The sequence below is a fragment of the Musca autumnalis genome, unplaced genomic scaffold, assembly GCF_047663935.1.
Source record: "Musca autumnalis isolate F117 unplaced genomic scaffold, ASM4766393v1 scaffold_1, whole genome shotgun sequence".
Taxonomy (NCBI): Eukaryota; Metazoa; Arthropoda; class Insecta; order Diptera; family Muscidae; genus Musca; species Musca autumnalis.
The window spans coordinates 230,904,380-230,922,764 of NW_027411644.1; the positions used below are offsets into that span (position 1 = coordinate 230,904,380).

At 34.7% G+C, this 18,385-nt stretch overlaps 1 protein-coding gene across 17 annotated transcripts in view; it reads right to left on the reverse strand.

The window, feature by feature from the left end:
• LOC141389196 (uncharacterized) overlaps positions 1–15,625 on the reverse strand; it is a 268,423-nt gene extending 252,798 nt beyond the window's left edge. For 2 of the 17 annotated variants that reach the window (XM_073960352.1, XM_073960335.1), the window contains exon 1: positions 13,541–15,071. The gene's annotated coding sequence lies outside the window, so the exon portion shown is untranslated. Of the gene's footprint in view, positions 1–13,540; positions 15,072–15,466 lie in introns of those variants that run through there. The other 15 variants (XM_073960350.1, XM_073960349.1, XM_073960348.1 and 12 more) reach the window with 15 other exon arrangements.
• Positions 15,626–18,385: the final 2,760 nt, after the last annotated feature.

The following is an 18,385-nucleotide window of genomic DNA, read 5'->3' on the forward strand; positions in this document are numbered from 1 at the left end:
AGAATTTTCACAGCTTTAAGATTTTCTCAGGTCCCAAATCGATAGGACTTACCGTATTCAAGCAAAATCGCGAAACCCTAACAAAAAACCCTAAAAATGTAAACTGAGCTTCTTTATCTCAAAAATGGTACAGGCTGGGAACAAATGATAAACGTCAGTCCTCTAGAGAATTTTCACAGCTACAACATTTTCTTTAGCTCCATTTCGATTGGATTTGCGGTTTCCAAGCAAAATCGTGAAAACCTAAAAAACACCTAAAAATGTGAATTTTGACCGCGATTTATTTAAAAATCCCTACAGCGATTTTTCTTGTTTTTGGATTTTTCTCATCTATGAACACTGTTGTTTCAGAATTCACAAAAACTTTCCCTGTGTAAGCGGTTTTCACCAAAAGTTAGTTAAGGTGCACCCTCCATGACATTGTTTTGTAAGGGGCGATACAGTCAGTGCATTGTCCCAATTTGAACTTCTATATCTCAAAAATGGTAAAAACTACGAAAACACCATAAAGATCGACCGTGTAGAGAATTTTCATAGCTACAACATTTGTTTTAGACCCATTTTGATAAGACTTGCGGTTTCCAAGCAAAATCGCGAAAACCTAAATAACCCCTAAAAATGTCAACTTAAATCGCGATTTATTTAAAAAGCGCTCCGGCGATTTTTTTTGTTTTTAGATTTTTCTCATCTATAAACATTGTAGTTTCAGAATCCGCAAAAACTTCCGAGGTGTAAGCACCTTCCATTTAAAATTGTTTCAAGAGCACCGTGAATTATTTTTAATATTACCCCTGTTCAGGTTTGGAAATAACAAACTGTTAAAAAGTCAAGGAAATTTGAAAGGTTTGTTATTTACGGACCTGAACAGGAAAGAATGATCTAAAATAATCGAATTTTGAGCTTGAAGAATCGTTCCTAGAATCTTCATTTGTTCTAGGAATTTGTTTGTTGAAATCTAAGGTACATTTTTGTAGTTGACTGTATCCTTAATTTTTTGGCGGTTGCGTATCTTTGGACCAGAGTCGGAGAAAAAAGTATACAAATTGGATATTTTCAAAAGATTTTTGCTACTTTTACCATTAAGAACCGTTCATAGACATTTCGCATGTTCCAGAAAGTTGTTTATTGATGCCTTTGCTACACTATTGTGGTTGATTGTTTTCTCTAATTTTGAACGGTTTAGTAACTATGGAGCAGAAGCCGAGAAAAGAGGATAAAAGTCGCAATTGTTTTGCTATCTTGACCATTAAGATCCGTTTCTACAGAGTTCGTATATTCTAGAAAGATGTTTATTGAGATCTGATGTACATTTTTGTAGTTCGTTGTTAGCTTCAGATTTGATCGGTTTGATAGCTGTATAACAAAACTTGAGAAAAAATGTTAAAAGAAATTTTACCATGACGATTTTCACCTTGTAGATGAAGTTTGATGGATTATATGTGTTCACGATTTTTGTTCTTTAAGACAAGAGCTACAACTTTGCCTCTGAGATAAATTCAAATTTCCTAACGGTTTGGAAGATATAGTCTAGACTAAATGACCCTTTTTACATCAAAGCCTCTAACCTTTGGAGGCCTATAACCGCGAACGTTGATGAGATACAAAATAACGGCGAGACACGTGTCTTCTCTTTTTTGATCTTCTGTCACGCTGCGGTGTCAGAATATGGTTAATAATTTTTGTGTTGCACAGTGTAATTGGAGTTATTGTTGTACATCTGCGAATACGAAATACACTGTGATTTCGAAAAAGAGATATGAGGTGGTTTTACGTGGGACATCGTCAATTTCATTTTCCAGGACAATCTTTGATTTAATTTTTCTAAACTTCAATAAAGAAAATATAAGTTTTGTCTGTGTCTTTAAATAACAGCAAAAAATCCAAAGTAAACCAAAGTTGCACCAATGTCTTCTTTCCACAAAAATAGTAATAAGAAATAAATTACAAAAAATAAAATAAAAAAAATCTGCGACTGTCTGCAGTTTGGCTGTCTACAACTTTTGTTAGTAGATTTTTTATTGATTTTTGCTTTCCTTACGTTATTTTTCCACAATTCTCTATTCATATGAGTGGTGTGTACCTTTTGGGATCCCCGAATGCATACATTCAAAGCTACATACATACATATTTAATATACTTTTCCTGAGAAAAGTTCGAGGACATGTGTTTTTTTGGTGTTTTTGTACGTCTCATCATTTCCATATAAATTGAAGTTTTACATATCATCAACACCAACAACAACAAAAATATTGCTGAGTTGTAAACATGGCATCGAAAATGCCGGTTATATGTTAGTTGATGATTGTGTCTGCTGGTTATTATTTACTAGAAAAGAAAGGGGGAAGGGTGGGAGGGCAGGGAGATATGTTGGAGATGAGGAAAAAGGCAACTACGATTTTTGATGAAAAAAAAAAACAAAAACGCCAGAAAAAACAACAACCAAATATAATATTTGAATAAACTACACACTTATGAACGTAAGTACTTTCTTACAACTATGTAATAAAGACAAACAAATGAACATAGTATATAGATGTATATACACATATATATGTAGGAGTATGTATTTACATTTCATTTAATAACACCCAGTCAAAAAGTTGTAAAGTCGGATATTGTATGTTGTTTTTTTTTGCTGCAAGAACTAATATTGAAGGGATTTTTATTCATGCATTCATTCGTTCATTCATATGTCTGTTGTAAGTATGTGTGTTAGTATGCATGTGTGATGTAAGCAAAGTTGAATGCAAAATAAATGTTTATTTTTTGTAGATAACTATTTGTTGTTGCTGGTATTATTTTCGTAATATTAAATTCTGAGATTTTATGAAGCCAAATGTACTCAACAACAACTAACTTTAACGTTAAAGTCTTAAAGTTAATTTCGTTACAATTGCACTTGCCGTCATTGTTGTTGTTGCTGCATGTTTAGATTGAAATCTTTATTTTAATCTGATGTGGTGGGTGTCATTTAATGTCAATTTATTGACGACAACACATCGGTTAATGGAAACAGAGAAATTAGAAAATTAGTGTGTAATGGAAACCAAAGTGGAGCAGTTACGAAAATGAATTGATTGTCTTTGTTTATGTGATGTGTCTGGAAAAGTTCGATAACAAGGGGGCTATAAATAAATATGTATGTATGGATGGATATAAAATGGTTGCGGAACATTTTTGATGACTAATAGTAGTAAATTAGTTTGTTGTTTTTCACATTGTATCTAAAGGGAATTTGATAATTGCCATAGATTTTTATGAAATGGTGCAACTGCAGCAATGTTATTTTATGTCTTATTCAATTCCCCAAGAGGGTGGGTATTGTGTTTTTGTTGCCAACTTAACTAATTTGGTTTAGAATAAATCAAGATTAGCCGTTAAAATATATCTAAACAGATATTCACTCAAGGATAGTACTACAGAATCTTAACCATAACAAATAAAAAGCATTAAGTTCAACCGGGCCAAACTTTGTATACCCTCCACCATGAAATATTCTGAACTGAAATGGAATAGTTTTATTTCTTGTCTATAATGTTAGGTGGATATATTTTATGATCACAGCATAAGCCAAATACCTAAAATGTTGTCAATCATAGACAATTCGTATGTTCCAGAAAGTTGTTTGCTGATATCTTTGCTACATTATTGTGGTCCATTGTTTTCTAGAATTTTGAACGGTTTAGTATCTATGGAGCAGAAAAGAGGATAAAAATCGCATTTGAGTTGCTATTTTGACCATTAGAACCGTTTCTACAGAGTTCGTATGCTCTAGAAAGTTGTTTACTAAGATCTAAGGAACATTTTTCTAGTTGATTGTTTGCTTCAATTTTGATCGGTTTGATATCTGTAGAGTAAAATCCGAGAAAAAATTAAAAGGTAAATTTGACCTTGACGATTTTGACCTTGAACGTGAGGTGGAATGGATTTTATGTGTTCACAATTATTATTCTTTAAGACCAGAGCTACAGTGTAATAATAGATACACTTCAGTTATAATCGGAAATAATAAACTTTTATTAATTTTGCATATGAAATATTGTTGAAAATAAGACAATGGACTAGTAGCTGATATTTTCGATCTTACCCGTACCATACCTGTACAGGACCTTACTTCTTGACTTATCCCAGGTGACATTTCGTAGCATACTTTCATGGTTTTTACCCATAAATATTTACGATAACGTTAGCATTTTAGAAGAAAACAAGTAAGAACGGCGTTAAGTTCGGCTGTTTTATATCCTCAAGGAAGACTAATTAACAAATGTCAACCATTTTGGTGGGGTAATGAAGCTAAAACCGTCAAATACCGAATATCGGGGCTATAGGAAGGCGTGAACTTATACCAACAAATTTCAGGTGGAAATTTCTATACACCCAACGATAACTAAATACCAAATTTCAGCCATTTTGGTGGGATAATGAATCTAAAACTTTAAAAATACCGAAAATCGAGAGGTACCGTTCTAGGTGGGCTATATCAAAACGTGGACCGTATATCCCATTTTCAATACCAACCATCCTGTAAGTAATAAAAACTTATGTACCAAATATTGACTCTATCTTTAAAATTGCGAGCTGTATCTCGATTTCAACAGACAGACGGACATGGTTAAATCGACATAGAATTTTATGCTGATCAATCATATATATTGTTTATAGGGTCTCCGAGGAATATTTCGATGTGTTACAAACGGAATGACAAATTAAATTATACCCTTCATATGGTGGAGGGTATAATAACATTAAATGCAATAAAAACGACAAAAATAGGAATCCAAATGCGAAATATTTGAAAAATTTTAGGTGAAAAATGTTGAATCCTTTAAGGACTCCACATCCCTTTCCCTTGGAAAGTAGCATAAACCGGACAGGAACCACTTTAAATGAAAGATTTATTAATTACCAATAATTTTAAATTGGAAATAGGCCAAAATAATGCATATTTTCCATTGTATGGATGATTGAATATGAGTGAAACAAGAGTCACTTCAATAACGTACTGGAGAACTGAAATTACAGATAAGTCGGTCAACAAATGTTAATAAACTCCTCTAAACCAAGCATGACCACATTTGACACGGCGGTGCCGATGATTTTCGGCAATTTACACGCACACGACCCGAATGCACAGAAAGAGCGTACAAAAGAGATCAAATGTTTTGATTTGTTATTGTTTTACAGCTTGCGTGAATACAAACTTACTAACACACTGTTATAAGTTGCCAATATTTCACATTTTCTCCGTTCTCTTTTTGGTCACGCCTGCTCTAAACCCCTAAAATCGGAGCTATCGCTATGGGAGTTGTATCAAAAAATTGACCTATTTTTAAATTTTTTGGTGAAGAGATTTTGTGACCGCCACATCTTTGAACTTGACCTGCCTATGAAAAAAAGACACTCAGGTGCAAAAATATAGCGCTATAACTTAATTACATGGACAGCTCGACCCAGAATGCTATGGTGGAGGGTAAAGGTCGGTTTTCTAATTCATTTTTATACCCTCAGTCTTTAGACTATGTCTTATCGAAATAATGGTTTTAGGCAAAAGTACGAGGGTTGCACGATAAATTTGTGGCATTATAATGAAATCGCGAATATTTATTATCAACAATTGTATGTGCTAAAACCACTTCTTGAAACACTTTTCCACTCTCATTAAGACACCTCCAAAACGGTTTTTGATCGTTTCTACAGTATCTTCTAGGGATTGCTGTTTTTTCGGGCTCATACTCATAGTTCCATTATTCGTTACCTGGGACCATCTTTTAAATATCTTTGATTCACTGCGGTCTTTTTTCCAAATTTCATCCGCCGCCATTTTTGCGGCAAGGTGTTAATTAAATGTTAGGTGGTGGAAAAAATGCCCAAGGACGCCTCCATCTCACGGTTTTTTTCTGGCACAGTGGCCATTTTTGGACGACCCTTACGATCTTCGGTTTTAGAGAGTGTCGGCCACGATTGAATTCATTAAAGCAGTTTTTCGCAGTACAGTAGGATGGTGCTTCATCGCAATACCAAGATTAAATTTCGTCTATACAATCTTAACGTGATAATCCACGTCGAAAATTCTGATAAATGCTCAGACGAAAATGTTCGAAAGTATATTTAAATTTTTTTCAAAGTGATTTTTTCAAGTCACTGTAAACAAACTGTCAAAATTTCCTAAGGTAATGTTAAATGGCGCCTGGCAACAGGTAGTGTTTTGTAGGCAAACAACTTTGCTAGTAGCCCTCGTATTTTTGGAAGAAATCGGTTTCAGACAATTTGGAGTCGATTTAGCAATGTTCGTTCTCTGTCTGTCTCACTGGTCTCCCTAATATTTTGTCCAAACTTAGTTTGAGTTCGAAGATGAACATTCTTTCAGGTACCTCCCCCACACAAGTTCAACATTTTTGGAAAAATTGTGCGCACGATAGCTTTCGAAGGTACAACTAGTAAAAATTTCAAGATTTTGAGTTACTATCCTTTTGTTGAACAGGTGTGATATATTCTTGATTAGCATAAAGTTTTAAGTCTATATAACCAAACCGTCTGTCCATCTCTCTGTTGAAAGCAAGATACAGCTCGTAATATTAAAGATAGAGCTTTATAATTAGGTACAGAAGAGCTGTAACTCCCTATTTTCTGTATTTTGAAGAGTTTTAACACATTATCTTGGCTGACATTTGCTAGTTGGTCTTCTTCGGGTCTACAAAACGTTCCCCGAAACATGTGTCAGTATAGGTACATGTTTTGATATAGCCACCATAGAATGGTAACTTTTGATATTTTGAACGTTTTAGCCCATTATCATACAGAAATGTATGAAATCTGGTACGAGGGGAACTAGAAAAGTTTCAGGCCTAACAATGAAAATGCCAATATTTACCATCTAAAATAGTTTTATCGTTTTCTTAAGTAGTCTCTTTCATCATTTATACACTTTTTCATGCATTCAAATCAATTATAGAAGCACTTTTTCCACTCCGATTGAGATACTTCCAAAACATGGTTTTTGAACACTTCAACAGGATCTTCTGGCGAAGAAAAAAATTATGTGCGGCAATCAAATGAAGTCATTGGGTTCCAAGTCAGGGATGCACGGCGGATGACTCACCATTTCCATGTTTTGTCCGGTGAAAAAGGAGCTGGTTTGAATCGATGTGTGAGAGGTCGCATTGTCATGGTGTACAATGATTCGTCTTCTCTTGTTGCTCAGAATTAAACGTCCCACGTTCCTCAAACGGTAAAGTAGCCATATGATCACTTTACCCGAAGAAACGGACCACCATTTGCTTCGTAGTGCTGTTTTCGTGAACAACTTTCGTTGGATTTGGCTTGCCTTCGAAGACCCCAAGATCGATTGCTGTTTCCGCATAGATCCAAGATCCATCATCTGTGACGATCTAATAAACGTCGTTTGAAATACCGCGATCGTATTTATTCACAATTTCTTTGCACTAATCGACGCGAACCTTTTATGCACAATTTTAAAATTGTCCTGGTATAACGAGAAGCCCCCATTTTTGCGGCCATGTATTCATGCAATATCAAATGTAAGTTGGTGGACGAAATGCACACAGAGAGGCATCTCATGGTATATAAAATGGCGATCTTTTATTATCCGTTCACTCACGGCTTGATTTTTTATGGCACAACACGCGTTTTTGGACGACCAGAATATTTTCTAGTTCCCCTTGTATTTAGTCTTCTCTGAGGTACATACTTTATAAAAATAATACAAAACTTTTTTCCCAGGAACGTGTCTGTATAGGGACCACCTCTTGATGGACCCGCCATAGAATGGAACCTACCGATTTTCGGCATTTTCAAGTTTTTAGGTCTGAAAAATGTTTTTAGAACTTTTTGAGGCTACAAAATGTTCTCCCACAAATTTATCGATATAGTGTCCCAGTTTAGATATAGCCCCCATAGGGCGGTCTGCCTTTTGATATTTTCAAGGTTTTAGCCGTATTATACCAGGGTAAAATTCGTTATATGGCCTTCGTTGGGTATATACAATATTCCAGCAGAGAATTGTCCGAATAGGTCCACATGTTGATATAGTCCTTATTGAAAGCTACCTCCCGATGTTGGGTATTTTGACGGTTTTAGCCACATTAACCTATAAAAGTAACTGGAATTTGGTATTTTATATGTGATATGTGTGTAAAACATGCCTACAGATATTGGGGGTATAGATACACGTTTTAATGTAGTACCCATAGTAGATGTATGTAGGTTATGTTTGGGTATATTCCCAATATGAAGGTACCTCTTCAAATTTACGTATTTTAAAGGTTGTACACGCATCGTCCAAATGAAATGCCTGTAACATAATATTGCGGATTCGGAATGGGTAGAAAACATGGACGTATCATTGGTATTAAACATTGTTTAAATAAGTAAGAAAGTATCAGTCAGCTGTACCGATAGAGATATACCCTCAGTCTCGGATCTAAAGAAAAGAAGCCAACATGATAACTTCTGACGTCTATTGGCCAATTTCAAAGGAAGTATGGATTTGCCCCCGAAAAAAATTGTCTTAACTAAGGCCGCATATCCAACATGTTGACAAAAATTTAAAAACGATGCTAGACGAGGCCCTTAGCTACACTCTTTACAAACTTTGTGTGGGAGGTACCCAAAAGTGTGGTTCGATGTAGTTAATATTCGGACATAATTCAAGGCTGTAAGAAATAATACTTTGTAAAACGTTAGGACCAATTCTGTTTCTCGATTTGGTCCAAACGGTTTACAACGTATCTTACGTTCTACCCAGTGTAGATGGTGCCGGCAGAAGATTTTTTAAGATTGTGGGACCGCAAGAAGAACTTTTCGAAAAAAAAATTAAAAAACAATTCGAGGTGTGCTGTACTGCAGTTTTCCCAAATTCTTGTATTTGAAATTACAAATAAAATGATTCGAATTACAAATGGAATGATTCGAATTTCAAATGAAATAATTCAAATTACAAATGGAATAATTCGAATTACAAGCGGAATAATTGGAATTTTAAATGGAATAATTCGAATTACAACTGGAATAATTCGAATTACAAATAGAATAATTCGAATTACCAATGGAATAGTTTGAATTACAAATGAAAAGTTACGAATTACAAATAAAATTCTCGAGCAATCAGCCAGAGACTCCCTGCGAGTGTTATCTTGCGGATTTGCAATTTTAGTTGGTATCGCCAGGATTTTTTTAGCTTTTAAGCCATTATCTCAGGAAGTATGGACTTGTCCCCGAAAAAATGTATACCGTCGAAAAGGGGGTCGCAAGGACAACTTACTGAAGAAAATTTCACAACGATCCGAGAGGTGCTCTTAAGCTTCACATTTTCCGAATTTTGTGTGGAAGGTATCCGAAGCAGTGGACCGATATAGTATATACTCGAACACGATCTATGCGTGGAAGTAATATGCAAAGTTATGGCCAATTTGGTTACTCCCTTCGAGAGTTATCGTGAGCACCAGCCAGACAGGCAGACGGACTGACATGGCTAAATCGACTCCAAACTGTCTGAAAAACATTTCGTCCAAACAAACTTGGGTTCTAAAACCATCCCAGCAAAATCTTCGATGCCAAGGATGCTATTGAAGTGATCTGGCATGTCATCTTTTTAGCATTTTCACTCATGAATTTTATATGAGCGTGACCACCAAAAGATGACATTCATTTTCGGATCTTAAGATGACATTCATTGTCGGATCCTAAGCATGTCATTTTGACCAATGCTTTGACATGTCATTTTCACCTACCATTGGCATGACATTTTCATGTCTTGTTTGGAAAATGGAAAATTCTTTATTGAAATATGATTTTCATGACAAACTAAACTCTTTATTAATTCAAACTAATTAATGAAATAACTAGAACTAATTTATCAGCATAAAGTTTACACCCAAAGTTTACACCCGCCGCTGCAACGCAACAGAGTTTACTTCGTCCACTCTCAGCCACTGATTTTGTTTCATCTTACAAAAGCTTTTCTATTATCTTCTCATCACCAGTTCAGATTTCGACATGGACTCCAACAGCACTCCTTTAAGAATTTCTAGTTAGTGAACCTACATTTAATTTGTAATTTTGTAATTTTATAACAAAAATTTTGGAAATGTATACTCTTTTGTTTTGATGTCGCTAAATGTAGGGATGTACAAATCGACTTGTTTGTTTGTAGTGATCTGTACAAATGATTCAAATGCTGATGACCTAACCTTTGGTTCTAATGTGTTTCGGGTCGCTGATTACATTTTTGATATTATTTAACCCTCAGGCGGTCATTTAAGGGGTCTTTTTGGTCCCTCCTCCTAAAAAATGTGATCTTATCGGATCAAAATATTCTACAAATTTGTTCGCCATCAATTTTTACTATGGGTCCTAGAATACACCAAAACTCTATACCTTACCTAAACTCCAGAAATATGCAAAATTATAAACACATTTTAGGGTTAAGGGCGTACTTCACCTGAGTTTTGGCATACAAAGCATCATTTTAGAAGAATGCCGTCAAAGACAAAAATGCTCTCTGCTAAATTTCACTATAAGTTACCAAAGAAAAGAAATCTCTATTTGCATTAGATACCAAGAAAATATCGGTATCAATTTTGCCAAAAAACCAAGAAACTAAAATAGGGTTGCAAGCTTCCACCATTTCTACAGTTTTGGAAATGTTTGAGTTAAGATCCCTTGGAATCCTTGCACTTTAGGTGTATAATGTCTTTGGATACTATACTGCGTGCGAGTCATAAAAGGGGTCCTTTTGGTCCCTTTTTCCACAAATCTTTAAAATCTCCTATAAAATGTGATCGGATCAGACCAAAATATTCTAGAAATTTGTTCGCCATAAAATTTTACTATAGGTCTTAGAATATACTAAAACTCCAAATTATACCCAAACGCCAGAAAGTGACCCTATACTATATTCTGACATTCTGAATGAAACAAAATCTGTACATACCTGCAAGACAAAATATCACATAAAACAAAAAGTGCAAATATGTGCAGGATGTTTCGATGGAAATTGGTAAAAAAAAACCTTCCTTTTTTATGAAATGATAAATTACACGGCCCAACTCGATCTTACTCACAACTATTTTCATAATTTATTGTGAAAATTTATCTTGAAAAAAATTAACAAGTACGGACATCAATTATTAAAGAACGCACAATTCATCGGCGACACTGAACATATTAAATACGTTTCACATACCTTTCATTACAATTACAAAAAGAAAATATTTAATAACCGTTGATTATTTTGCATATTATCATAGATTTATAAACAACTTAAATATTGAAAAGAAAAATAAATCCAAATAGGGTCACTTCGACCTGCTTTTATACCCACTTATTAAACAAGAAATGAATATATTTTTTTCATAACTACACGCACTGGGATCCTATAAACAATATCTGACCCTTTTTAGTGTAAATTGATAATTTTTTTTCGATTTTTGGCCAGGTTTTTTGTATAATCGGACACTGTGCAATGCAAAATATGCTATGAAATCACGTCATCGCACCCTTCAAATTTTGCTGGGTTAGTACCCAGCAAAATGTTCGATGGCAAAGATGACATTCAATCATGGGTGAAAGTGATCTGGCATGTCACGTTTTTAGCATCTTCATCGATGAATGGATGAAAAGCTCAGATCTTTCACGACTTCCTTGGCATGGGTTCAAATGATAATGAAAAGATCGGATCTTTCACGACTTCCTTCGAACCAATGCATAAGATGCAATGAAATCACGTCATCGCATACACGCAGAGAAAAAAATATGTTTGATCCAACAATATTCCAAGAGCAAAATATGTATTGTTAATATATTGTTGGGTTCCTTATATGGTATTGTGAATCCAACAATCGTTTTTGTTAAATCCAAAAATAGTTTGTGTCAACTCAACAATATTTCTCTCTTTTCTTTGAAAAATGTTTTCTCTTTTCTCGCTATTCGATGCCGTGTTGAAAAAACAATTTTGGTGAGTTGTGGTGTTTGTATGACATGCTGCCTTTATCTTTGTTTTTGTGTGTATGTATACCAACAATGAGACTCTTGTTTTTATTTGTTTCTGTTTTGGTTTCATTGTTTTTCTTTATTTCATTCTCCTTTCCTTTTCATGTTTGTTATGGTGTTTAATTATTCCTAATGTTGTGGTGGCTGCTTGTGGCTTTTTGTTTGTCTTTGTTGTCAGCTAAAGTAGCAAACCATGTATTGCGTTCATCAATGCTCGTAATATTATACGCGATATTTATATCAAAGTTGTGCGGAAAGTGTATATGAGAAGTATATACACTCAAATCAAAAAAAAAAAAAAAAAAAAAGTATCTGGTTTTCAGGGCTGACAATATGTTTTGTAAAAAATTTAGATTATGATTGTTCCTACAATCGGTATTGTTAACAATTTTTACAATATTGCGGAAATTCGAAAGTTGTTTTTGTTTTCTATGTTCGGAACAAAATATGGTATTTTTGGATTTGGATTACAATGTTTGCACAAAACAAACACATTTTTGGAACCTAAATAGATATTTTTGTTCCAACAAAACCGAAAAATATTTTTTCTCTGCGTGTAGAACACATTCCTTCAAATATTGCTGGGTACTTTCATAAAGGAAAGGAAACTAATAGTTCCATTTTATTTCATAAATCTAACGGTGGAGGATATAACAACACGCCGTTCTTACATTTTTGCTTGTATATGAAATTGTCGCAATTCGTTAGGTTTTCTTAGGCCACTAACTGTTTGTATCATCCAATTAGCATCTTAGTGGTCATAATCTGTATGTCCTAAGATAAAATATATGTACATAGGTATATAATTGCTGGATTAAATGAGTTTAATATAAATATCTGCGAATTTTTCAATTTCTCAATTAAAAAATTGACAAATTATAAATTTTTTGTCTTATTAATATTTAAAATATTCAAGAAATTGGGCAAAATTCACAAATTGAAGTATATAACTTTTCATCATTGGTCCAGACATACAATTCCTTTACATATTTTTACGAACGTCTTTCATCCAACTGACCTCGAACACACCAGTTTATAACAGGTTATTTTCTAAAACGGAATCACCATCACCCACACTTATAGGTAGGTATATCATAGCTGTTGTGGCCTCTTCCTTCTTCCATTTTGTATTTTACATTGCCATAAATTATAAAACAGAAAGGATAGTCGACCGGACTGGCTGGCGTTTTAATTGGGAAAAAAGGGGGAAGTTGCCAAAATTACAAAAAGTCACTAAATCAACGAACCGAAAATACAAACATCATTCATATTTACACAGAGTCGTCGTCCATTCGACATTCGAAAAGAAACAGAAACAAATCAAAGAAAACTAGGTGCGGCGATTTATTAGGAAAAAGAAAAAAAACTAAACCTGGGCAAAATCCAACAAACCAAAATGTCTAGTGGAGAGCTTTGATATTGAATGAAATATTGATGTTGTTCAAGTTAATTAAGTTAAAAAATAAACGAAATGTGGGAAGAACGAAAGAATAGGAGAAAGACACAAACAAATAAAAAAATATAAACATACCTGGTTGAGATTATGTGAACTTGCCACACCAGCAGAGTATTCTTCTTTTATTTTGGTAGGCGATCAAAGCTATGGATGAATACTCCTCCTATTCAACGTTGAGTATTATGCGGTCGACGAGGTTGGTGGTGGGTGGTAGGGTGAATGATGTTTTGTTCAAAACTCTGGAAAAGATGGCGACTTATTTATGGCTCATATATTTTTAAAGGGCCAGCAGCATACAAACGAAATTCAATCAGATGTTGAATGGTAATTTATTAATGTTGGCATTTAATTAGTTGTGGTGTATGTGACGTTACACCATTTCTTGCTGCTGCTGCTGTTGTTGTTGTCAATTCTCTTATCATTCAATTTATGTTGTTGTTGTAAGTGCCTTGTTAATGGTGGTGGTAATTTGTTAGGGTTTGTTTTTTTTAATATTTCATTTTTTGTTTTTCTCTTTATTAATTTTTATTGTATTTCGCTTTTGCCTTAGGATTCTCACTTTTCTTTTGCAGACACTTTAAAGCATTGATTTGAAATGCAAGCTAAACGGAACAGATGACAGAATAAAACACCCCATGTTAAATTTTTGTTAATTTCTTTGCGATTTTTTAGATTTTTATTTTTTTTTTTAATTTTTTCTCTTCCACTTTCGTTTACTCTTAACTTCTCTTTTGCCACAAAGAATATTAATTTTTATTATTTATTTTCACCATAAATTTTATAGAATTACATTATTTGCTGTTGCGTGTGAGAGCGACAATGTTGGTGTAACGGTGTATGTGTGTGTGTGGGTTTGTGCACTTTCTGAAATCATCTTTCAAATGTTGCCATTTCATTTCCACTATCCGCTATTTAGATAAGGCTATCTTATTTTCGCAAGGATATTTGGCATTGAATGCAAAGAAACAAGAAATGGAAACAACAAAAAACACACCAACAATTGATACACACACACTCTCACATACAGATGCTACTAGCACTCACAGATACGTAGGCACGCACTCATACTCTCGGCGACAAAGTAAAGGGGCTCTTAACAAGACCTCCATAAGAATCAACCAGGCAGGCCAGCCAGCCAGCCAGCCAACTAACCAGCCAAAGCGAAACGAGTACAAAGCGCAACGTTGGGTAATGAAAGAAGTTGCAAACACGACGGTTAGGAGGGTATATGTCAAAAAACCAAACACACTCACACACTCTCACACAATTAATATAGGAAATTTTCTTTGCAAAGGAGGCTATGTAAACTTTAATCACAATTTTTTCTTCGATTCTTTCTGGTAGATGTATTTTCATTCAACACTTTTTTCCAATTTATTCCAAATTTTCTTTAGTATTTTTTAATAATTATTTATTTCATTTATTTTTATACATAAAATTTTCATTTTGTTTTTCTTAAATTTTTTTTCTGTTAAGAACGCGTACCCGTTGTCGTTTTGCTGATGCGTCTACATTCGTGCTTTGTTCAATTTACAATACAGACAAACTGTAGTAGGCAGTAAAAAGGTCTGACATCCAGCGGAGTTTATCTCAGAGATACCATGCCGCCTCATTCGGACGCACTTTTTAGATAAAAAACACATTCAACCACCCTAAGCTAGAGAGAGACGACCGGTTGTTATGGGTGTTGTTAAAGAGAAATGTCAAAATGGCATTTTTGCATTTCCCCTGGGCTATTGTGAATGAATGAGGCAGGCATACAGACACTTGACACTGACAGCTGTTTTATGTTTTGATATTTCTCAGATACTTTTAATGCACTTGGTTAAAGGCAGCAGCACAAACATACGCACACACCGACAAATACACCAATGCGCTCAGCAAGGGACAAGTTAAAGAACACACATTTAATAATGGCAACAACAACTAGAATCACACAATTTTACTAAGTTTTCCTAATATTTGATTAATAATTTTCCTTTAATTTCCAAGTACTCGTACATGTATCTATTATCCACTTATTATTTTAATGTTTCCCATTCATTACTTTCCAGTTTAGATGCGCCGCTAAGTTGTTTTAATAGACACCGCTTCTCTGCAACTGACCTGTAAAATATCTCAGACAAATTCACTTTGTTTATTTTGTTCATTCTCTCTCTCACACACACTTGTTCTTCTCGGAGCCTACCTTCTTCGAATTATGGGCTTGTCAGTTTGCTCGAATTTCAAATGTATCTGTCAGATACAAACGGAAACATGTGTTCATGGAGATGAACAACCGTTATTCACAATGGCGAATAACAAGTAAAATAAACCGGTTTGAGTCTTTACTAGTGTTGTGAATGTGTGTGTGTGTGCGGTTCGTGCCATTGCTTAACATTTGTTTAGTCGTGTAGCGCAGTTCTTGTCCGACGTAAGAGACGCAATACGCTTTCATTTAAAACAAAAGTTTATTTTACTGTTTATGTCTTCGATTAATCATAGCGTGTAGTTCATAACTTAACCGCGATTACACACTACATGACTTCACACAGTTGACTCATGCAGTGATTTCGTTTATTGTTTCAAATATGGGGAACAAGTATTAAAATCGATTTGTCCATTAATAATCCAAAACATTTTCAATGGTTTTTGTACGAGGGCTGAACGATAACTACCAGTAGTGGGATTCTGTAACTCATTTTTGTTGTTACCGACAAAAACCGGTAAAATTAAATCGCAAAATTATGACAAAAAACACAAAGAAAAGTTGGCATCACTGTTTGTGTCGGTAGAGGCTAGCGACTACTTTTTATTCATTGTTAACTTACCGAAAAATTTCGTTATTTATCGAAATTATAAGCATTTTAATTTTACCGACAATTATCGATATCAGCAAAAATGAGTTACAGAATCCCACTACTGGTCTAACAATGAAAACGCGAATATTTACCATCAAAAACGGTTTTACTGTTCTCTTATGTAGTCTCCAGCATGATTTATACACTTTTTCATGCGCTCAAACCTATTGGCGAAGCACTTTTTCCACTCGGATCGAGACACCTTCAAGACATGGTTTTTGAACACATTTACAGCATCTTCATGCGACAAATATTGTTGACCCCGCCTTTTTTCTTGATATGCTGGAAGTCATTGGATCCCCAGTCAGGGTTGTACGGAGAATGACGCATCAATTCCACATTGTGTCCGGTCAAACAGGCGCTGGTTTGAATCGAGGTGTGAGAGCTCGCATTGTCATGATGCAGAAGGATTCGTCTTCTCTTGTTCGTTTTTCGAATTTCTCAGGAGACTTCAGGCAAACAATTTGCAGTGTAATACTCAGAATTAACCGTCCTATATTTCTCAAGCCGTATAGCCGTACAGTTGGACAGTGGGCCCATCAGTATATGCACTTCAGCAGATTTGGTATTGGGGGTATATTGAATTCATAAACCAGTTTTTCATAGTCCTATAGGATGGTACTTTATCGACATACAAAGATTTAATTTGATCGATGCATTCTTGTCGCTATTATCCACGTCGAAAGTTGTGAAAATTATTGGGCGAAAATGTTTACGAATAAATTCCATTTTTTTTCAAAGTGATTTTTTCCAGTCACTGGTCGTACGACAGACTGTCCTGAGTACGTCTAGGCTAAAAACTGTCAAACTTTCCAAAGCCAACGCCCTCTTACATAGATAAAGAAAAAAAAACCGTCATTCCAAATATGTTTTTATAATTATCCTTGAACGTTGCGCGCAAAAGATATATCCGTTTTAATTTTAATATTTAGATAACATTCTAAAAAATCGGGGCTTGATATAATATGCTGTCAAAATACTCCTGAAATGTTTCAATGGATTCGCAAAAAATCAAATTTATTACAAAATTGTACGTATTTCTAAATATATTTTTGAAATAATAGCTCTTATGCTTGCAAAAAATATGTAAAAAATACAACAGCAATCTGACATTTTGAGAAAGGAAATTAAGCCTATGGCGTGAAAGTCGAAGCTATAATACTGATATTTGTTTCGGGGGAAAATTTTATACTACCAACGAATACTAAATACCACATTTCAGCCATGTCGGTGGAATATTGAGGCCACAACCTTCAAAATACCGAAAATTGGGATGTACCGTTCTATGGGGGATATATGAAGGCGTGGACTATACCGACAAATTTGAAGGGGAAGTGGAATAGACCCCAATTAAGACTAAATACCAAATTTCAGGCATTTCGATGTAATATTGAAGCCATATCCTTCATAATACCGAAAATTGAGAGGTTTACTTCTATGGGGGCAATGTGAACGCGTGGATCAATACCTACAAATTTCATGTGGAAAGCTTTGCCCCCCCCCCCCAACGCTATTCGATAAATTATTGTGGTCATAACACTGTACAACACAAAAAATAATTACAAGATAATTAGACCAGATTATGAAAGAGGACCGAAAAAAAGAAGACACGTGTATCGGCGTTTTGAAAGTTTACGTCGGGAAGTAACCTATATAGGCGTGGCAAGTTCCGCCCATTTCTACAGTTTTTGAAATATTCGACATCAGATTCCTTGGAATTCTTGCATTTTAGGTATAAAGTGTCTTTGGCAATATTGCTGACAACAATCCGGGGTATCTTTTTATGAACAAAATTAACCCTCATGCGAGTCACTAAAGGGGAATTGTTGGTCCCTTTTTTCAAAAACTTTTAAAAACACCTTTAAAATGTGATCGTATCAGATCAAAATATTCTGCAAAATTATTTGTCATAAAATTTTACTATAGGTCCCCAAAAACACCAAAACTCTAAATCGTACCCAAACGTCAGGAATCTGCCAAAAGTAAAATCACGTTTTAGGGTTAATGTTGTACTTTATCTGAGTTTATTAAGTTTTGTCCTACAAAACTTCATTCTAGATAGAAGACGTCAAAGACAAAA